The 23,351-nt window shown below is 46.6% G+C and overlaps 1 pseudogene; it reads left to right on the top strand.

Moving 5' to 3' along the window:
• Positions 1-11,911: 11,911 nt before the first annotated feature.
• Positions 11,912-20,690, top strand: LOC108301478 (annotated as a pseudogene).
• Positions 20,691-23,351: the final 2,661 nt, after the last annotated feature.

Genomic DNA, 23,351 nt, shown 5'->3' with positions numbered 1-23,351 from the left:
CACCACCACCACCACCACCATCACCATCACCACCACCACCATCACCACCATTACCACCAACATCACCACCACCACCACCACCACCATCACCATCACCACCACCACCATCACCATCACCACCACCACCATCACCATCACCGCATTATGTACAATAGCCCAATGTTTCCTGAGTTGCCTGCAGGGTTGAAAGAGTAATTAGGCATATTTCTGTTTCCAAATCTACTGTTTATGTGTAAGCTGTATTCTCCAAGTCTTTCAAGGATAGGATTTTAAAGTTCAAAGGCCTAGATTTTTGCAACCCAAAGCTTTCTCTTTTTTAAAAACAAAAAACAAACAAACAAAAAAAAACCTTTTTTCTTATCTCTGCCATGGGAAAATTAGGAGCTCAAAAATTGAGAGTTACCATCTTGGTTGTATGCCTTCTCTTGTGACATCCCTTCCCCAGGGTAGTCAGCCTCAGCTGCCACCTGAAAAAGAAGGACCTGAAATTGCAGGAACTGCTCAGTATGAAAACCATAGCAATAGTTAATGCAGAAATGGAATCATCATGAAGCTCACGAAGCTTTAATTTCAGGGCCTCCCTTTCAAGGGCCCTTTCCAAAACCTTGGGAGGACTCAAGCAATAGATTAGCATGTTTTTATAAAATACACAAAAATCAAGATATAATATTTGAACCACAATTCCTTAAGATCACTGTCTCCTCCCACTCAGACTGTGTTTCCACCACCCTTCTATTTGTGTTGGGTGGTGGTGTGCCTGTTGGGGGCTTTAGCCAACGAAAAGTTGAGCTGGGTCGACACAGTAACATCCTCAGGCTGGAGTAGGGCAGTGCATACCTTCTACTTTCAAAGGCCCCTGTCTTCTCCTCCTCCAGCTGCAATTCTACCCCAAGGGCAAGGAGTCTGCGTAGCCAAAGGGAGCTTCACTCTCTTCTACGCCACTCCCCAGGTGTGGCAGCCATGGGAATCTGCGCCTCAGATCTCCCTTCAAGAAGAACATGCTGGTCAGCTGCAAGGGCTGCAGTTAGCTGAGACCTCCAGCCAGAACAGCATCAGGATCTGCCACAGCATCTGAGCCAAGGCCACATTTTCACCAGGCAGCCTTCAGCTAAAGGCCACAGCAGGAATCCTAGTGGTTGGCCATTTCTGCCCGTGGGGTATCCTTCTCATGGGCAGTCTTTGCACCATAGCTCCCAACTGGATTGGACCGGGTTTCATCAGATGGCATCCCATTCTGAGCCTCTACCTGGTGACTCTGCTACTTCTCCAGTTCCTTTCACAGGTTCAGATGGGCACTGTGGTATGAAGTCTTTTTCTGCCCATTTCTGCTTCAACCTTCTATCATGTTAAAAAGGCTTACCTCCTACTCAGTCTCCAGCACTCCTAACTGACTCCATTTCTGCTACCCAGAGGACCTGACCTGTCACCATCAATGCGGGAAGTGGCCTGAGAAAGCAGGCAATAAGAGGGGGCATGGCACTTTGATCAGCTAGCATGAGGGCTCCATCCCAGGTGGTCTGGGACGCATGGAGGGTGCCTAGGATGACACAGCAACCCAATTGCTATAATAACAGTGATGCTGACCTGGGAAATTGCTCTGCTGGTGGGAAGACCCAAGTGGTGGATGCCCCTGATGACTTTGGTTCCCAAGACCCCTCTGAACCCCCAAAGCCAGCAGAGATGGCCGCTTCCATCAAGAGTCAGCCCTTTCCCCACCGTGTAGAGGTATCTCCCCTATATGACAGCAGGGTCCCCCTCAGGATCTGCCCCCATATCCTTTCCTGGCTGTAAAGCCAATAAGTAGGATTAAGTAGCAGTGTAATCCAGCTGGGGACAGGCTAGGCTTGATAAGGAAGGAAAGCAAGAACCTCCAAAAGTGCTGCAAGAATGAGCTGCTGTAGACCAATGGGTGCTAAGGAGGGTCCAGGCAGGGGGGGTGCTTGATCAGTGTGGGGCTTAAGACCAGGTGTATTAGTTCATTCTCGTACTTCTATAAAGAAATACCTGAGACTGGGTAATTTGTAAAGAAAGGAGGTGTAATTGGCTCACAGTCCTGCAGGCTATAAGGAAGCGTAGCAGCTTCAGCTTGGCTTCTGGGAGGACCCAGGAAACTTACAATCATGGTGGAAGAAGAAGGGATGCAGGCACACCTTACATGCCAGTGCAGGAGAGAGAGCAAGAGAGGGAGGAGGTGCTACGCACTTTCAGACAACCAGATCTTATGAGAACTCTAGCATGAGAACAGCACTGGGGAGATGGTGCTAACCCTTTCATGAGAACCTGCCCCCATGATCCAAGCACCTCCCATCAGGCCCCTCCTCCAACACTGAGGATTACAATTTGACATGAGATTTGGGTGGGGACACAGATCCAAACCGTAACATCCAGCCCCAGCCCCTCCCAAATCTCATGTCCTTCTCACATTGCAAAATCCAATCATGCCTTCTCAACAGTTCCCCAAAGTTGTAACTCATTCCAGCATTAGCTCAAAAGTCCAAAGTCTCATCTGAGACCAGGCTAGTCCCTTCCACCTATGAGCCTGTAAAATTAAAAACAAATTAGTTCACTTCCAACATACAATGGGGGTATAGGAATTGGGTAAATACTCCTGTTCTTAAAGGGAGAAATCAGCCAAAAGAAAGAGGCTACAGGCCCCACTCAAGTCCAAAGCCCAGCAGGGCAGCCATTATATGTTAAAGCTCCAAAATGATGTCTCTGATTCCATGTCTCACATCCAGGATGCAGTGCTGCAAAGGGTGGGCTCCCAAAGCCTTGGGCAGCTCTGCCTCTGGGACTTTGCAGGGTTCGGCCCCTGCAGCTGCTCTCATGGGCTGGAGTGGTACCCTGAAGCAGTAGAGGCACATGGCAGTGTTAATTGCCAGAAGCCAGAAGGTCACACCCATTGTAACAACTGGCAAGGTTGGAGTGGCAGCCAACAGGGCTTGCTTGCAGAGTGAGGGAGAGATGTTGACAGAACACAGCAATGCTAGTGAGGGGCAGCCCATACGTGGACTGCTGTGTGTGTGTGTGTGTGTGTGTGTGTGTGTGTATTTATGTGTGTATGTATAAACTGGACTGGAGTTAGTTTTTTCAAAAATATGACTTTTTAGTTTACTCCATGTCATTTTATTTATTTGTGTGTGTGGTTTTTTTTAGATGGACTCTCACTACTTTGCCAAGTTGGTTTCGATCTCCTGGGCTCAAACGATTCTCCCACCTCAGCCTCCAGAGTAGCTGGGATTACAGGCGTGTGATACAGCACCTGCCTGGATCAGTTTCCAGAACGAGAACCATTGACTGAGAATCAGAAATATTTTGCCTTCACGTGGATCGGACAACACACATTTACAGTTTTGCCCCAGGGCTCTTTGACTCACTAACTTGCTTTCTGTCTTACTATAGTCTAGAGAGATCCGGATTGTTTGGGCATCCCATGGAGCATCTTATTGATCCATGAAATTGATGACATCTCTTTTTTTTTTGAGACAGAGTTTCTCTCTTATTGCCCAGGCTGGAGTGCAATGGTGAGATCTCAGCTCACTGCAACCGCCTTCTCCCCGGTTCAAGCAATTCTTCTGCCTCAGCCTCCCAAGTCCTGAGTAGCTGGGATTACAGGCATGCACTACCATGCCTGGCTCATTCTGTATTTTTAGTAGAGACGAGTTTTCTCCATGTTGGTCAGGCTGGTCTTGAACTCCTGACCTCAGAAGATCCACCTGCATTGGCCTCCCAAAGTGCTGGGATTACAGGCATGAACCACTGCGCCTGGTCTTTGATGACATCTTTCTAATTTGGCAGGATGAGAAGAAGTAGCTGGTCTGCAGACGACATGATAAAGTACATGTGCTCTCAAGGGTGAGGACGAAATTATGAAGATTCAGAGACTGGCGTATCAATAAAGTTTTTAGGGATTAAGTGATCAGAGGCATGCCCAGGCATCCTCTCCAAAGTAAAAGAGAAATTGCTACATTTTGCAACCCCTATTGCAAAGCAGGAGGCACGATGCCTGATAGGCCCCTTGGGTTCTAGAGGCAATACACTCACTTAGGAAGGCTATTCCAGCCCATCTGGCAAGTGACATGGAAGGCTGCCAGCTCTGTGTGGCCAAGAGCAGAGTGGGGCCTGCAGCAGGTCCAGGCTGTGGTGCAGGCAGCCCTCCCACTTGGGCCATTTGATCTGGCAGTCCCTGTGGGGCTGGAGGTGTCAATTGTGGAAGAGGATGAAGTGTAGAGCTAATGACAAGCCGCCATGGAAGCATGACAACACAGGCTCCTGGGGGCCTGGAGCAAGGCCACGCCATCTGCAGCAGAGAATACATGGTTTTCAAAAAGCAGCTCTTGGTGTTACTGAGCCCTGGTGGGAATGGGAGAGTTGCCCAGGGGATCTAAGTGAAAATGCATCTAGAAATACCCAGCATGAGCTGGGCTCTCATAGAGCCCAGGAACACCTGGGATCAAGCCTGAGCTGGGGGTGGGTGAGCACAAGGAGGTTGTATAAGCAGGTGTCCCAGAGCCCGTGTCATCTGCCACAGCTGCACCATCACCCCTCCCTCAGCATACCGCCATGGCCATCCTGTCGGTGGGAGCAGGCAGTGGGGGGCCTCCTATAGCCAGCTGAGGGTGGAGGAAGGGGCCGAATTTAATTTGCAGTTAGGTTGCTGGGTGCTGTGTGTGGAAACTAGCAGACACTGGAAAGCAGCTGCCTTACAGCAACACTCAGGGACAGACCCCTAATGACAGTGGCCAGGGGAAACCCTTCCGACTGGGGGGATTCCAGCTTTGTCCCTGGTCATGCACATTGTGTGAAAGGAATCTTTGCCAAAGGTGAAAAAGTCTGAACTCATGGCAGTGACAAGTGACCTGGCAGACTGGTCAGGGGCCAGCCTAGAAGAATGAATGATCAGAGACAAGGAGGTCTAGGAGAGAGGAATGTTCATGGCTATACGGAAATGGACATAAAGAATGGCGATCTTTGCATTATATATCAACCACCTGAAAGCATTCATCACAAAAGGGTCACTAAATAGCCAAGTAGGCAAAACAGCTCAGCCACGGGATGTCAGCTAGCATATGCCATGAGCTATGAACTGGCAGAAGCAGAGGTGACATATGGGCCCAGCAGCATGAACTCCCACTTAACAAAGCCAATCTGGCTATCGTGGACCAGAGAAGTCATGGAGGCGTGTGGCTCAGATCTCCCTTCCAGAAGGAACTTGCTGATCAGCTGCAAGGAGAGGAGTTAGCTGGCAGCATCCAGCTGAAGTCCCTTCACAATTCACTACAGCCCCTCCCAGGTGGCCCGGCCAGCAGTGAGCAGGCCGGGAGCTTTCTATGCCCGGTACAGGACTCCTGATGGGCAGTCTGCACCAGAACTGCCCATTGGGCTGCCCACACTGGAAACGATCTGCAGGACAGTGTGGGGCTCTCCCCGTCCACTTTTGCCCTGAGCACATTTCAGCTCAACATTGTCATCCGAAGCCTTCCCCAACCAATCCCCCTCCATCGCTTTTTACCTTTCGAAGATGTCTCTCTTCAGGAAACCTCTTGCATCCCCAATTCCATTCCTGGATCTGCTTATCAGAAGCCCTGGATTGATGCCCTGGCCCCAGAGAGCCGGGATTCCTTGCCAACATAAATCATGCTACCAGGGCCTGTCAGGATCTCTACCCATGTCTATAGAGTCCAACTCTACAGGGTTCTGTGAACCCCTCCCGGCTGGTGCGGAGACGAAAAATTGTAGAAATAAAAGACACAGACACGGAGATAGAGAAAAGGGATTGAGCCCAGGGGTCCACTGCTACCCAAATCCCAGAGACCAGCAGTGGCCCTGAATGCCGGGACGCTCTCACTTTTATTGAGTTGCAAATCTGGGGACAGGGTAGGTAGGGCGTGGTCTTGGTGGTCAGTGACTGGGGGCAGGGTAGATAGGGCGTGGCAATGATAGGGTCACGTACATCACGTGTCATTCAGGTAGGGGCTCAGGAATTGCTGGCACCTGAAGTGAGTAAGGAGCATAATGCATCAGCACCTTTTCCATACTTATCAAGAAAGAACTAAAACATGAAGATTTTTATTACTATTACTGATGATCTTTTCTAAGAAAAAAGGAACCCGGTACAGAAGCAGAACACAAGAGTAGACATGGAACGTGACCACTGAAGCACAGCATCGCATAGAGACAGTTCAGCCCCCGGATGTCTGTGGGTCTACCTGACAGCCGTCAGGCCTTACCACAAGAGCTTGGAGAAGCGGAGTTTTCTCCAAACTTCCCCACGAAGGAGATTTCTCAGCCATTTTGGACGTCTCCTTCCCTGGCTGGCTGAACAGCGGGCACTTTCACAGCGCTGGTGCTACCACACAGCCGAGGCGCCCTCCAGCAGCCCTTACGTGGGCGTGACAGAGGGCTTAGAGCATCTTGCCTTAATGTCATTCATTTCACAATGTCACCCCAGGTTCACACTTCTGACCTGAGAAGCATTAGTAAAAGAACCAAGATCACCTATGAATAACTAAGATTACATAGGAATAACTAATAACTACTACAATTATATTTCTAGTTACTTTCTTCTTCATTATTTATATGGAAATAGGCTGAGGCTTTTTGCTCCTGCCTTGGCACTTATGGGATCTCCCCCCTACACATGTCCTCCCAAAGGTCGGCTCACACCCTGGTGTGCTTCCCCAGGCCTAAGGGGCTGCCAGAAATGGCTGTGTACACGGGAATGATTTATCTAAGCCATGAGACTGGGCTGTGCACACACGTGCCAGAGCCCACAGGACGCAAAGTGCTTCCTCCTGGAGAAGGAGAACCTGCAGCCAGTCAGGGGACAGGGCCAGCTTCCCCGACACATCGCATTCCCAATGGAACTCAGGATTCTAAGAATTCTAAATTTGAATCTGGCCTTTCAAACTGTCAGGGTAGAAGGATGGGACACAATGTATTTAACGGTTTGTTAGCATGATCAATAACTTTCAGGAATTTATTTTAAATATACAGAGAGAGGACCTCCATTTCTAGTCTTGTCCTGGGCTATGCAATTGTTAGGAGGAGGCCTGGCCTGGAGATTCATTTTATTTGGGTAAATGGGATATATTGACGCATTTCAGAATCACCTCCATTAAGTTGTTGCTGGCTGTCCTGGAGGAGGAGTAGATTCTAGAAATCCTCCTGAGGCCCATGGTGCCCACCCAACAGGCATCATGACAGAAAATGCAGTGCTCAAAGTCACACTGACACAAATGCATTCCGGCTGCAAAAGGATGGGTTTGTGGGGATGAAGCAAGGCTGGGCAAGGTTGAAGAAAATGCTTCTAATCATGAATGTGTCATTGCAATTGCAGGCAGAGAATTTGTCATTGATACCCAGTTGAAACTATCAATAATAAAAAACAAATTTGGACCAACTGTACTAAGGAAAAGACTGAATTAACTTTATAATCTCTTGGTAGAAAATACTATCACCAAACCATTGTCATAGGAAGAAGCCATCAAAATGTATGCAGCCAAAAAAATGTACGAAAAAGTATTAGAAGCAAAGAAGACAATTAATAAAATGTAGCACATTATTCTTCTAGACTGTGTGATATTTGCAGTATTTGTTCAGTTTTTCTTTTTTCTTTTTTTGAGACAGAATCTCATCTGTGGCTCAGGCCGGAGTACAGTGGGGGGATCACAGGTCACGGCAGCCCCAGCCTCTCAAACTCAGGTGATCCTCCCACCTCAGCTTCCTGAGTAGCTGGGACTACCGGCATGTGCCACCACGCCTGGCTAAATTTTGCATTTTTTGTAGAGAGGGAGTTTCACCATGTTGCCCAGGCTGGTCTGGAACTCCCGGACTCAAGCGATCTGCCCGTCTCCACTTCCTAAAGTGTTGGGATTACAGGCATGAGCCACTGTGCCCCGCTCAGTTATTCTTTCTAATTGTAATTTGTTGTGGGTTTTTTTTCTCCTAAGTAAATATTCCCTTTTATATTTAATGTTGTGTTTGTAAATGTGCATTCTTCTTTCTTAAAAAGGCCCCTCCACACTGAATAAGCTTCAGGACCCCACGAGACCCAGATCCACTCCTGAATGAATATTATTACTACTAGTCGAAGTATTCTTTCATCACATCTGTGAGGTAGAGAGAATTGTCTGTTTTACAGAAAAGTAAAGGCCCGGAGACGAAGTTGCTTACTCATTCTGACTCTGAATGCTTTTCCCGCTAGATTCTGGAAACTTCAGGCTTCTTGGAGCTCAGCCTGTTCGTTGATCCTCCTGCTGCTTCTACCACCCAGATCCCAGCAGAGACAGCCAGAGGGAGACTAAATAGGAAGAAGCCTCTCTGAATAATCTGAGAAGGCTCCACAGTGTCCCGCTCTTCCGCAGCCCGCGGTCAGGGAGATGGGGTGGGGGTGGGAGTGGCCGCACAGAAACCAGGAACCAAGTGGCCCAAACAACTAGCTTTTGCAGGAGGGCAGAACAGGCAGTTAGGGGCTCGGGATCCCAGACCAGGACTCTTGGACCTGAGTTAACGGCTGGTGTGGCTGAAACCTGACGTCACCAGCAGAGACAAGGAGGAGAGTAGGGAGGGATTACATATCTGTGGTTCTCATTTCCTGAACTAGTCCAGCCCTGCATGAGAGGTCTGCTGTGCAGAGCCAGAGTCTAATCCAAGTTCAGGAAGGCCACTAAGGGCACCTGACTTATCACTTCTTTAGCCATGGGCCATGAACATTCTTGTGCTAATCGAGGCTATTTACAGCCCCAAAAGCATTGCCTCTTAGAGCAGAAGAACCCCAAGATCACTGAAAGAACCCCTGAAAGATTCCTGAAAGTTCTTCCTCTTAGAGCAGAAGAACCCCAAGATCACTGAAAGATTACTGAATCCAGGGATTCTTAGGTCCACCCTGATGAAACAGCGAATCAATGAATGATACTTCCAAAACTAAATGTATACAATTTAAACTATCATTTTGGCCAAGATATAAATTTTGTTTTTGTTAAAATGTCTTTTCTTTGGTGAAATGATAGAAATAATGATGATGATATTTGCTAATATTGATTGAGTGTTGCCATGTTCTGGGCATTGTGTTAAAGCACTGCACAGTATCTCAATCACCACAGGAACCTTAAGAGAAAGACACAATTTTGTTTTTGTTTTTTTGAGACAGAGTCTTACTCTGTCACCCAGGCTGGAGTACAGTGGTGGGATCTCGGCTCACTGCAACCTCTGCCTCCTGGGTTCAAGTGATTCTCCTGCCTCAGCTCCCAAGTAGCTGGGACTATAGGTGCATGCTGCCACACCCAGCTAATTTTTGTATTATTATTTTTTTTTTTTCTTAGACAGAGTCTTGCTCTGTCGCCCATGCTGAAGTGCAGTGGTAGGATCACGGTTCACTGCAACCTCTGCCTCCCAGGTTCAAGTGATTCTCCTGCCTCAGTCTCCCAAGTAGCTGGGATTACAGGCACCCACCGCCACGCCTGGCTATTTTTTTTTTTTTTTTTTTTTGGTAGAGACAGGGTTTTGCCATGTTGGCCAGGCTGGTGTCAAACTCCTGACCTCGTGATCTTCCTGCCTCGGCCTCCCAAAGTGCTGGGATTACAGGTGTGAGCCATCACACCCAGCCCAATTAGTAACCCAATTTTTCTTCCAAAGAAAGTAAGACTAGGGGAGATCAAATTGATATAAGTCATACAGCAGCATGTCACAGAGTTAGGACCTGAACTTGTCCAGTCTAATTTCCTTGTGCCTGCTCTTAACTGTCACATCATCCTGCCTCTGTAGATTAAATGCAGTTTCCAATTCTGACATCCTGATCTCCCCAAATAAAAGTGTGGTGGCCAGGCATTGCAGCTCACACCTGTAATCCCAGCATTTGGGGAGATTGAGGCAGGCAGATGGCTTGAGCTCAGGGGTTCGAGACCAGCCTGGGCAACAGGCTGCAAAACCCTGCCTCTACAAAAATTACGAAAATTATCCGGGCATGGTGGCATGTGCCTGTAGTTAGGAGGCTGAGGTGGGAGGATGGCTTGAACCTTGGAGGTGGAGGCTGCAGTGAGCCAAGAACGCACCACTGCACTCCAGCCTAAGTGACAGAGCAAGACTCTGTCTCAAAAAAAATAGAAATTAAAAAAAGTATGGCAACCCTCATTGGAACTTTGGTTTTGTTTAAAGAACTTATCCTGGCCTAGAAGTCTGGAGGGCTGAGTGCCATTGGTGTAACTTGGGTTCATCCGACACTTGCCTGGGGAGAGGTACTTGAGTTACCCAATGTCATCCAGCAAGTTGGAAGCAAAATTAGACAAAGAAAAGACCTAGCCGAAGAGATTTGCAGCCTCTGTGAGACATGAAAATTTGGGAATTTCCTTTGGTTTGGACAATGGCTGACTGCAGGAAAGGAACCTCTAGAAATAAATTCAGAGAACAATTCTTCCAACCTATGTTTCCCCAGGGACATCCCGGCTTCCACAATGTGCCTCTGTGCAGCTCCAGGAATGCCTGTGCATTCCTCAGCCGAGTGGGAATTTCCAGTGCCGGTTCCTGGAGGCGCATTCTCACCTCTTCCTGCTGTACCGCCTCCCACTCAGGAACTTCTCTCCCGTTGGCTGTCTCCATGGTGAAGCTGAAGGAAAGAGAGACTTGAGATGGTTCCCATGGCAACAACAAAGGAGCTGTGGTTTCCTTGGTGACACCAGGAAGGTAGAGGCAGCAGGTCTCGTAGGATCTGTTCCCCACCCAGATCCCCTGCCCAGGTCACATCCTGGGCTGCCTGGATTAAAATCATGCATGACAATAATAGCAAAACCTTCCAGGTGATAGACACTCTCCGGGCCAGCTCTGTTCGAGCTCTGGGTCCAGGCACACTCGGTTGGGGCATGCCATTTCACCCTGCAGGCTCTGTTGCCTCATCTGTAAAATGGGGCTAATCATAGGATCCACCTGTGAGGGTTATGAGAAAAGTAAATGTAAAAGTGCTTAGCTTGAGGTGAGAGAGAGTCAATTTGAACTGTGATGATTACATGGCAACTATTCCTGTTACAGACTAATAAACCGTGCTGGTGTAATGCAGAGAGGGAGGCAAGGCAGGTTAATGAGGCCATCCTGGAGATGAGGAAGCTGGAGGTCAGGGTCGGCAAGTGGGTCTGCCTGAGTCCCACAGTCATCAAGAGCTGGTGCTAAGGTGAGAAGCCAGGCACGGACTCAGCATTCAGTGCTCTTTCACCACACACCCACGGACCCCTTGAATGGTAGACACCTGGCCACCAGTTGGGCCTGCTTTTGTTTCCTTGCCTCAATCAGAGACCCTGAAAGCAGAGTATCAGCCCCTCCTCCTGCCCCACGTCACTTGGTTTGCACCATAAGCCTGGGCCAAGGCCACACAAGCATCTAGATGATTCCCAAAGCAATTAAGAAGCACGAGAAGGGAAGACTGCGCGGATTTAGTGAAGTCTCCCCATCCCATAAATTACTGGGAATTGGTCTACACCGAAACCTGGGCTTCGGGGTGACTGACAGAATGCTTCACATTTCAGTGAATGGTTATTGCACCATGTAGCCTTTCACAGCATTCCTCAATTATGCATTTTATGCATCATTAAAGTTTCACTTGTGTTATCTAGTCATTATTTAAAAGGAGATATATCATCATTCTGGGAAGACTACTTGCTTTAGAATTAACCTGATGTATGATCAAATTCTAAATTCCACCCACTTCATTCTAGCAATGTGACTCTGGATGAGTTCATTAACCTCTGTGAGCATCCGTTTTCCTGATCTATAAGGTGGGCACAGAATGCTATCTCCTGACAGATTCTTTGTGAAGCTAAGACTTGATGTATATGTAACATCTGGTACATTAGAAGTCATTCAACACGTGGTGACCTTTCATATTAAACACAGACGGGCTCATCACAGTTTTTGTTAGTCTCCCATGGCGGAACCTGGCTACACAGGGTTCTCTGACAAGGTGAGCTCAGGAAAGTGTTGCTGAAGTCAGTGCGAGATCTTGCTCGCCTCACACACAGGTAATTATTTTAGTCTGCAGCTGAATCATCACCCTCTAGGCCAGACAGCAAAGCACGCTGCCTGGCTCAAATCTGCAGGGCTGGCTGGGAGTGGCCATCTTGGGGCCATTGGTCACATCCACAGGGATGGGTCCCTGGCTGCAGGTTTGGATTATACGATCCTCCCTTTTGCCCCTGCCTAATATCATGGAAATATTGACCAAAACCTGCCAATGAACTTGTATCTCCTAGGAATTTGGGATTGAGTCCAAGAGAGAGTTTAGTTAGTATCTTGATGTGGTTAAAATGTTTATATATAAAGCCTGGAATGGAGAATTGGCCATTTGCCACCATCAGGCACTTGATCTAGGGAAAGACACACACACACACACACACACACACACACACACACACACAAGTGCACACATACATTCATACAAGTGCACACACACACACACGAATACACACATGCAGAATTCAGGGACAGATGTCTCTGGTCATATGTCTGATCCTTTCTGGGTCCAGGGAGCATTTCAGAGCATTTACTTAGGTTTGGTAAAATACATTAAACTACATTCTCCCTTCTGGACTTTGTTGTCGTTGTTAAACTAGGTCAAGTTTATTTCTACTATTTGCCACCAAGAGCAAGGAGCGGCCTATGAAGGGCAGGGCCACACTGCGATCCATTGAAAGAATTCGATTAATCAAGGCTTGCATTTAAATAATAATAAAGGAACTCCCATAGGCTAAGCAAAGGGATTATCATGACCTTTGCTCATCGCAGATCCTCCTCAGCGGAGGGACCTCTGCTGAGGCAGACTGACACTATTTTTTGAAGCCTCAGCAACTGCATTTACTCAGTTACTGGTTTTCACTGTGGCCTGATAAGCTCATTTCCCTCTGGGTGCAGGAAAGATCTGGAAAGCAAAATATGAAATACACCCATGCACTGTCTGCCAGGGTTAGGGCTTCCGACTAAATTAGTTCCTGTGGAAGCAGCAAGCAATGCTTCTCTCTATGCTGGAAGCTGTCTGTGACTGTCACCACAATCAATGAGAAAAGCCCAGGGTTTGGGGATTGCCCCAGAAAACCAGCCATCCATCCCCACCTGCCTCCAGGATTGGGATTCAGAAACACCCAGGAAAGTGCCCAAGATGTTGGGCCCACCAAGAAGCCCGCGCCGGGCCAAAGGTCATGGGGCCGAGAGGGAGGAGGCTCAGGGGTGCAGGGCTATCTTCCCTGCCTCTGAAGGACTGTCTTGAGGAAGGCGTGGGAGGGGGAGCTGGTACAGGTCGTTTACAGGTAGGATGTTTGTTAAGGAGTGCCGTCTGCACCCGCCCTGGAAAAGAGGGAGGAAGGAAGCAGGACTGGGCAGAAGGAGGAGACCAGGCCCAGTGACAGCGTCGCTGACCACAGAAAGCGTGGGCACTGGAATGGCCCTCACAGTCGTTTCCCTTTGAGCCCAGCTGACCAAGCCCTTATACCTTCCGCATTGGATGTGAGCCACCCCAAAAGGCCATGACCTTGGACCTACCAGCTCTCTGCCGCTGAAGCAAACCCTGAAGGGGCTGACAGATTTGTCTGTAGACAGCATTCCCATGAGCTAGGGAAGCATATTTTTTGGCAAAGGGGCATCTGGGTGACACATCACAGTGTCCACCAAAGGTACCCCCTGCAGCATGCAGAACAGAAACCACTCAGAATAAACTACGGGAAGCCAGATCCTAGTGCAAGTGTGCTGTGCTGTGCTGGGCTGCAGCTGCTAGTCCTCTTATTATTATAATTAGTTGGGAGCCCATTAGGCTGGGACAGCTCCAACACCTCAGGTTCCTAAGCAAAGAAAAGCCCCACTCAATGAAAACAGTAAAACGAAACCTAGCTTAACCAATCGCAAACTGCCCACTAATCTCTAGCTATCGGCTTTTCACTTTAACCAATCAAATATTTTATTTGTCTTCGTTGTGCACACACCTCATAAAGGTTTTTCCCTTGTGCGCCCTCCATGGAATCCTGAACAGCTAGCAGTCTGGCACTGAATTGCTGAATGTTCAAGTAAACTTGTTAAAATCTTCATGTGCCTACATTTACTTTTAACAGTGAACCTATGCCTGTGAAGCACCCATACACACGAATCCTTTGCCAAACACTTGATAAGCACAATTCCTGCTCAGAGTAGATAATTGAGCAGTTCAAACACAGACGCATTGGCCGCTGTGTGCCAGGCATCTAGCCCACAGAGGCATAGGAGTTCAAATTTAAAAAAATGTTTTTTTTGAGAAAGAGTCTTGCTCTTGTTGCCCAGGCTGGAGTGCAATGGCACAATCTCGGCTCACTGCAACCTCCACCTCCCAGGTTCAAGCGATTCTCCTGCCTCAGCCTCCCGAGTAGGTGGGATTATGAGCACCTGCCACCACACCCAGTTAATTTATATTTTTAATAGAGATGGGGTTTCGCCATGTTGGCCAGGCTGGTCTTGAACTCCTGACCTCGTGATCTGCCCGCCTCAGCCTCCCAAAGTGCCGGGATTCCAGGCGTGAGCCACCGTGCCTGGCCTCAAATAACATTTTAACAAGTAAAACTGTCACCAAAATTGTCTAGGGAAGATTTTTTTCAAGAAAGACATTGGTTGAGTTCAGACTCTGCTAGCTCTGTGACCTTGGTAGAGTCTCTAAGCCTCTCTGTGCCAAATCTAAAAACGGCAATCCTAATACCTACCGGTATAGGGTTGAAGTGAGATGAGTACGTTAACACATAAGGCTGGCACCGTCCACAACAGAGAACAAGGATGCAGAGACTGCTAGATGTCTGACTTTCTTCCTCTGATAACCACTCAGCCACTATGGATATTGTGAAAGTGATTGTTACATCCGGAAGGGCCATAAACTGTGTTTTATGACTTAATGAAAGCCAGATGCCAAACGGGGAGCCACAGAACCAACGTCAGTCCTGAAACCTTTGGAACATACAAGCTGCTTGGTGTCTGATGATTTCCATTACCCTTAGTCTATAGATAGAGAAGATTTAAATACATTACCTCGGTTGCTGGTTCAAATCTGGCCAAGGTCCACCTGGACTCCGTCATTCTGAGTGACCCTGGTCAGACAGCATCCTTGTGAAAACAAGTAAGCAGCTACTACAAGCATCCAACACACACACACACACACACACACACACACACACACACGCCTCACAGATAACTATCTGCAAAATGGGCAGAGGCTCAGATTAAAAGGTAAAAACCAAACTCATCTTGAGGATGAGACAGAGCCATTTGTGGCTCTGATAATTAGAAGAATTGAAGTCATCTTTGCCACCCAAGTTTGCTGAAAGTGGGAGGCAAGCAGAATATTTTTATTTCTGGTGACCTAAAAATGCTGTGTTATAAACAGAACAGTTGAAAATCCCAAGGAGCCACCTGATTTTACAGCCAAGGAAACTAAAGCCCAGAGTAGGTTGGTAACTTGTTGTAGACACACAGGCCATCGGGGCTGGTTGAGGATGGGTGGGAGGCCCAGTCCACGGCACTGCCCTGCGCTTTCTCTTAATCGTGGGGCTAGGCGGCTGGGGTGTGGTTGGCAGTGCTCCTAAGCAGCGCCAGCTCTGACTCACCATCCTATGCTATTTCTGGCTTTCAAAGAGTGAAGAGAGATGGGGAAGGAGGGTCGGAGTGGGGAAGTGGCATGGAGGCTGGAGGCTGTATCGGTTTCCCAGGGCTGCCGTATCGAAGTGCTACCAACTGGAGGGCTTCAACCGCAGAAATGTATTTCCCTACTGTACTGGAGGCTAGAAATCTGAAGTCAGGGTATAGGCAGGGTTGCTTGTTCCAGGCCTCTTTCCTTGGCTCATATGTGGCCATCTTCATCTTCAAAGGATGTCCTTCTGTGTGTGTCTGTGTCTAAATGTCCCCCTTCTGTAAGGACACCAGGCATATTGGACGAGGGGCCACCCGACTCCAAGATGACCTCATCTCCACTTATCTGCATCAACCCTATTTCCAAATTAGGTCACATTCTGAGGTCCTGGGGATTCAGACTCCAGAGCATGAATTTGGAGCTGGAGGGACACGATTCAATCCCTAACAGAGGCCTCTCCTTTGTGAATTCGTCCAGAGAGACAAACAGACCCACAGGCTAGCGAGCCCAGACGGTTCCCATGTGTCTTTGGCAACTTGACACATGACATTACGGATCAATGAGAAAAGGAAGGTCTAGTCAATAAGCAACCCAAATAATCCAGCAATTTCACTCCCAGGCATATACACTCAGCTCTAGTTAGCAAATGTGACACCGAGCTTTGTGTGAGAATATTCACTGCAACATTGTTTATAACACCCCAAAACACTACCCATAGGAGAATGAGCATGTAGGAGGCTGTTATGGGCTGAAATAAATGTGCCCCCCAAAGTTCGCATGTGGAAGCCCTAACCCAACGCCCTCAGAAGGTGACTATTTGGAGATGGGGCCTTTAATGAGGTTGTTAAATTAAAATGAGGTCATCAAGGTGGGCACAGATTCAATCTGACTGGCTTCCTTAGAAGAAGAAGCCATTAGAATAGAGACATGTACAGAGGGCTGGCCATGTGAAGACAGAGGGAGAGGAACCAGCCTGCTCACACCTTGGTCCTGGGCTTCAGCCTCCGGAGCTATGAGAGAATTATTTTATGTCACTTAGGTCCCCAGTTTATGGTACTTTGATAAGGCATCCCTAGCAAATTATCACAGTGGTATACGTAGGAAGACATGCGTAGAAAAGATAAATGCCAACTTCATGACGGAGGTTACCTCTATAAGGAAGTGAGATGAGACCAGTCTTAGAAGGCTTGCACTATATTTGCAAAATTTTAGTTTTTAACCTGAGTGGTGACTATCTGGACATTTATGTTATTCTTGCTGTTTTTTATTATAAACTGACCGTTACAGATAAGTGTGACTGCTGAGTTACCTCTCCTTTCAAGGCAGCCTGGCGTAGAGGGGCTCTAACTATACCTTACTGGGTGACTTTGGACTAGTCACTTCTCTCCTTTGGCTTCAGTTTCTCTAACAGGAAAATTTGAAGAATGAACTAATTCAATATTTCTCGAAGTGTGTATCATGGAACACTGAGAGTGTAAGATTTTTAATATATATTTTATACCCAAAAAAGTTGCCTGATAAAATAATTAATTATCAGAGTTATAATCATACTGTTTTACTGCAGAAATCTCAGACTTTTAATGAATGTCTAACAGGAGACTATGGTATGTATACAACAGAGTCATCCTTTCAAAGAAAAGCAATCAGTTTGTTTTTTCTGCTCATTCAAATCAAAGCTGATGGTCCTGACGGTTTTGAAAGGACATCAGTACTTTCCTGCTTGGGCTACTTTATGTAAATGAATATATTTAAGAAGTGTAGGCTGGGCGCGGTGGCTCATGCCTGTAATCCCAGCACTTGGGGAGGCCGAGGCAGATGGGTCGCTTAAGCTCAGGAGTTCAAGACCAGCCTGAGCAACATGGTGAAACCCTGTCTCCACCAAAAATGCAAAAATATCAGCCAGATGTGGCGTCATGCACCTGTAGTCCCAGCTACTTGGAAGGCTGAGGTGGGAGGATTGCCTGAGACCAGGAGGCGAGGTTGCAGTGACAGAGCAAGACCCCATGTCAAAAATTAAAATAAAATAAAATTTAAATTTAAAAAAAGTTTTTTGTTGTTGTTTTTTTTGAGACGGAGTTTCGCTCTTGTTACCCAGGCTGGAGTGCAATGGCGCGATCTCGGCTCACCGCAACCTCCGCCTCCTGGGTTCAGGCAATTCTCCTGCCTCAGCCTCCTGAGTAGCTGGGATTACAGGCACGCGCCACCATGCCCAGCTAATTTTTTGTAGTTTTAGTAGACACGGGGTTTCACCATGTTGACCAGGATGGTCTCGATCTCTTGACCTCGTGATCCACCCGCCTTGGCCTCCCAAAGTGCTGGGATTATAGGCGTGAGCCACCGCGCCTGGCCTAAAAAAAAGTTTTAATGACAAGACAAAACAAATAGCTGTTTTGTATGTGATAGACCCATGTGAGATGGGGCATTCTTTTTTTTTTTTAGATAGGTTCCCTATCATCCAGACTGAAGTGCAATGATATGATCATAGCTTCTGGGGCCTCAGCTTCCCAGCTTACACGATCTTCTCACCTCAGCCCCCCGAGTGACTGGGGCTACAGGCACACACCACCATGCCTCACTAATTTCTTTTTTTAAATTTATAGGTGGGATCTATGTTGCCCAAACTGGTTCTGAACTCCTGGTCTCAAATCATACTCCCACCTCAGCCTCCCACCATGCCTGGCCCACAAGATTTTCTGTACATTATGTGGACTTTTGCAAGATTTTAATAAGCATTACATGAAGAAAGAGAAGCGTAGTCAAATAAGTTTGGGAAATATTGGGTTAAGTAGTTATTTTTTCTTCTTCTAGGACTTGTTGGAATCTTTAATGTTCTAATATTACACATTTCTGAAAGAAGGGTAAGGGTGCAATATTCCCCGAATATATTTATGGACCATTTTACTGTAGACGTTATATAGAACTAACGTTTTGAGAAACTCTTAGGTAATTGGTGCTTAACATAGCACGGTATATCTTGCAATGTGTACCATGCCATTAAGTATCTTTCATTTTTATTATTTTATTTTATTTTTTGTTTTTATTTTTTTTGAGATAGGGTCTCGCTCTGTTGCCCAGGCTGAAATGCAGTGACTCAATCTCGGCTCACTGCAACCTCCACCTCCCAGATTCAAGCCGTTCTCCTGCCTTAGCCTCCCAAGTAGCTGGGATTACAGACACATGCCACCACGCCCGGCCAGTTTTTGTATGTTTAGTAGAGAAGGGGTTTTGCTACGTTGGCCAGGCTGGTCTCTAACACTTGACCTCAAGTGATCTGCCCACTTTGCCCTCCCAAAGTGCTGGGATTGCAGACGTGAGCCACTGTGCCCAGCCCATTAAGTATCTTTTAATTGTACATTTTGTTGTTGTTGTTGTTGTTGTTGAATTGTGTTTTGTTTTTGAGACGGAATATCGCTCTGTTGCCAGGCTGGAGTGCAAATGCCCTCCAAGAGGCTAGTAATTCACTGTTCTGACCAGCACTGGTGCTACGATGATCTTTTCAAATTGACTCTTTGATTTGGTACCTTAGTACCTTGATTTTAAATATTTTGTTTTTTGTTGGTTTTATATATTACATGTGGTAGTCAGAATAATGACCCCCAAAGATGTCCACATCCAAATGCTCAGAACCTGTGACTGTCTTACCTTACACAGAAAAAAGTACTTTGTGGATGTGGTTAAGCTGAGAATCCTGCAGTGGGAAGACTCTACTGGATGATTTAGGCAGCCCCTACGTGCATCATGAGGGTTCTTTCAGAAGGAGGCAGAAATGTTGCAGGAGATACGAAAACAGAAGCAAGCAGTTAGAGCGACATGTGGAAAGGGCCACAGGCTAGAGAATGCAGGTGACTTCTAGAAGTTAGAAAAGGCAAGGAAACAGTTCTCCCCTCTATTTCAACCCCTTGAGACTGATTTTGGACTTCTCACCTGCAGACAATAAGAGAATACATTTGCATGGTTTTAAGCTAGTTTATGTTAATTTGTTACAGCAGCAATAGAAAACAAACACACCAGAGTATCCAAAATATGCAAATAATTCCCATAAATCAATAAGAAAAAGACAGGCAAACTGTTAGAAACGAGGTCAAGAGATCAGAACGGATCATTCACAATAGGATATGCGATTGGTCATTAAGCATATGAAAAAGTGCTTAGCTTCATTAGTTATATGCAAATTATTTAATAAAACCACATTCATCAGAGTGACTAAAGTTTAAAAATCTCATAATACCTACTGTTCATAAGCTGCAGCGCAACAGGAGCTTTCTTACAGATATAGTCACTCTGAAAAATGGTTTGGCTTTACCTACTAGAACTGAAGACAGACATACCCTACATCTAGCAATTTGACTCCTAAGTGAGTATTCACCAGAAACATATGATTACCAAGAGTCCGAGAGACACATGGAATATTCAGAGCAGCACTATTTACAAATACCCCCAAACTGGAAACAACTTAAGCTTCCATCAGTGGTAGAGTAATAAAAATAATTACGGTGGATTCACACAATAGAATACTATACAGCAAGGAAAATGAAGAAACCCTGGTTAATGCAACAACATACGGATTCTCACGAGCATACTGTGCAGCAAAAGAAAGCAGATGTGCTCTTTCACCAAGGACCCGCCAACACTGGCCGTGTTCACACCAAAACCGTGAAGAAGGCGGCCCGGGTCATCATAGAAAAGTACTACTGGGCAACGACTTCCACATGAACAAGCCCACGTGCGAGGAGATCGCCATCATCCCTAGCAAGACGCTGCGCAACAACACAGCAGGCTACGTCACGCATCTGATGAAACAGGTTCAGAGAGACCTGGTCAGAGGTAGCTCCCTCAAGCTGCAGGAAGAGGAGAGAGAAAGGAGAGACAATTATGTTCCTGATGTCTCAGTCCTGGATCAGGAGATCATTGACGTAGATCCTGACACTAAGGAAATGCAGAAGCTTTTGAATTTCGGCAGTCTGTCCAAACTGCAGGTCACTCAGCCTCCAGTTGGGATGAATTTCAAAACGCTTCGGGGACCTGTTTGAACGTTTTTTGTAATGCTGTATTATTTTCAACAAACCTGGGGCAACAACAACAACCAAAAAGAAAGCAGATGCAAAAGAATCGATACATTAGACTCTAAGCATAAAAATTGTTTAGAAAACAGGCAAAACTAAGAAGTAACGAATAATAGAATCAGGAGAAATGTTTACCTTTGGGGAGGAGGAAGGAAGTAGAGATTGGCAGGAGGCATGAAGAGGCATCTCGGGTTCTAGCAACATCTATTTATTGACCCAGGTGATGGATATTGACTAAGCTATACATTTATTTTATGCCCTTTTCTGTACGTATATTACACTTCACAGGGAAAATTTTTTTGAAAAACCACAGTGAATTTTTTAATGTACTGTTTGTTTTAAATCTGTTAATTCATGACAGTTTAGTTTTTATTTATCATTTAGCTTAATGTTTTAAAAATAAGATTTTTCTTTTCTTTTCTTTTTTAAGACTCAGTCTCGCTCTTGTCTGTCAGGCTGGAGTGCAATGGCACGATCTTGGCTCACTGCAACCTCCACCTCCCTGGTTCAAGTGATTCTCCTGCCTCAGCCTTCCGAGTAGCTAGGATTACAGGCGCCTGCCACCACACTCGGCTAATTTTTGTGTTTTTAGTAGAGACAAGGTTTCACCATGTTGGCCCGGCTGGTCTCAAGCCCCTGACCTCAGGTGATCCACCTGCTTCGGCCTCCCAAAGCGCTGGGATTACAGGTATGAGCCACTGCACCTGGCTAAAAATAAGATTTTTCTAATCATTGCAACAAAAACATTTTCAATAAAGTCTTTTCTCTTGGCTCTTGGAACACCCCACGTTGGCCCAGCATGGTGGTCTATGCCTGTAATACCAGCACTTTGGACTGCTAAAGTGGAAGGATCACTTGAGCCTGGGCAACATGGCAAAACTCCATTGCTACAAAACTTTAAAAAAAAATTTAGCTAGACATCATGGTGCATACCTGTAGTCCCAGCTACTCAAGAGGCTGAGGTGGGAGGATTACTAGAGCCTGAGAGGTCATGTTTGCCATAAGCCGTGATTGCACCACTGCACTCCAGCCGGGGTGACACAGCATGACCCTGCTAAACATATATATATGTGTATATACATATATATATACATAAACTCTTGTTGAAGGAGAAAGTTTGAAGTTTTAAAAAGTTGCAGAGAATGACCCAATGACCCTAGGGTCACATTCAGAGATACATGTGTGTGTATGTATATATATATATATATATCTCGCATGTAGATAAATGACTAAATCAAAATATAGCAAGATCTAATTGAGCTTATCTTTCTGAATTGTTGTTACTGGCATATTCTTTTTTTCATGTTGTTCTATATTTCAAAATTTTTTGCAAAGAACACTAGCACTAATTTTGCAATCATAAAAGCTGCATGTGTGTACACACACACACACACACACATATATATAATGTGTACATCGATACACAAATGTATACGTGGGTAGGTGTTTTCTTCAAATGTCAACCATCCACAGGCCATGAATGGAGATGCTGGATCCTTGCAGTGAAGCCACTCTGAGGGCTCTGTTTGGTTCTGGGATACAGGAGAAGCCATGTTTTCATTGGGTTCTTCTTGTACTTGTCCTAAGAGAACAGAGACATCAAAAGCAGAAATGCCTTCCCTGAATTACGATGTTCCCGGTGGCCTCTGCCTTTTTGGAAATGCCCTACAGGCATCGTGTGTTTGAACAGCGTCTGTGGGTCTTTTGCAATACTGTGGTAGAAGCCTTGGTCCATTCCACAAGCCAGTGTCTCTTTTACAGGGACACTCAGAGCATGTTTTGGCAGGCACTTCATTCCAAGAAAATGCCAGGCTCTTGCAAGTCAATTTGTATGCATTCTTTTGTCAGAAAAAGAAAACTGTGTAACTCAATATGTTCCTCCCTTTGTTTTAGCTGCCAGGAAATTTAGACCCAAACGCAAGATGCCTTTACGGTAATCAGCTTGTAGAATTGCTGGGCTCCCCAGGAGTTCAAGACCAGCCTGGGCAACATAGTGAGATTCTGTCTCTACAAAAAATAAACAATTAGCCAAGTGTGGTGGTGCATGATTGTACTTCTAGCGTCTTGGGAGGCTGAGGTGGGAGAATTGCTTGAACCCAGAAGGTGTAGGCTGCGGTGAGCCAGGATGATGCCACCACACTCCAGCCTGGGTGACAGAGCGAGGCCCTGTCTCAATCATCACTGATTTCCTAAAGCTGCTTTAAGTCCTGCTGGAACTACAGGGTCACCATATACTAGAGCTGAACAAAACAAGGCATGGCAAGGGCTTCCAACAGCCCATGGTGTGGCCCAGCCTCAGTAAGAGAATCAACCTTTCTGGCAGCTTCCAGATGATCCCAGGCTTCTCTCTCTCCTGCCCATGGCATTTCGAACTCCCAGTGTACACAGATCTATTAGCGTCCCTTGCATCCTATAGAGATCTCTGTACAGAGGGCCAGAGCCATGTCTGACTTGTCCTTGGCCCCATGGCTTCCTGCAGGCTCTGGGGCACAGCAGATGCCCAGTCAATGTTTACTGAACAAAGGAGGTGGCAAGGGACTCAGCAAGCCTGGTTTAGGCTGTAGGGTGTGGGGTGGGTGCTCCGCCTCCCTTCCGAGAGCTAGGCCGTGGCAGGAGGCAGCTGGGTGTGAGAGGGGGCAGGCAAGAACCTCACCACTGCCTGCCCGAATTTG

This window comes from Cebus imitator, unplaced genomic scaffold (assembly GCF_001604975.1).
Source record: "Cebus imitator isolate Cc_AM_T3 unplaced genomic scaffold, Cebus_imitator-1.0 Scaffold1, whole genome shotgun sequence".
In the NCBI taxonomy this organism is placed as follows: domain Eukaryota; kingdom Metazoa; phylum Chordata; class Mammalia; order Primates; family Cebidae; genus Cebus; species Cebus imitator.
Note: the sequence above shows the minus strand (reverse complement) of the source record. Positions and strands in the feature narration are given on the sequence as shown.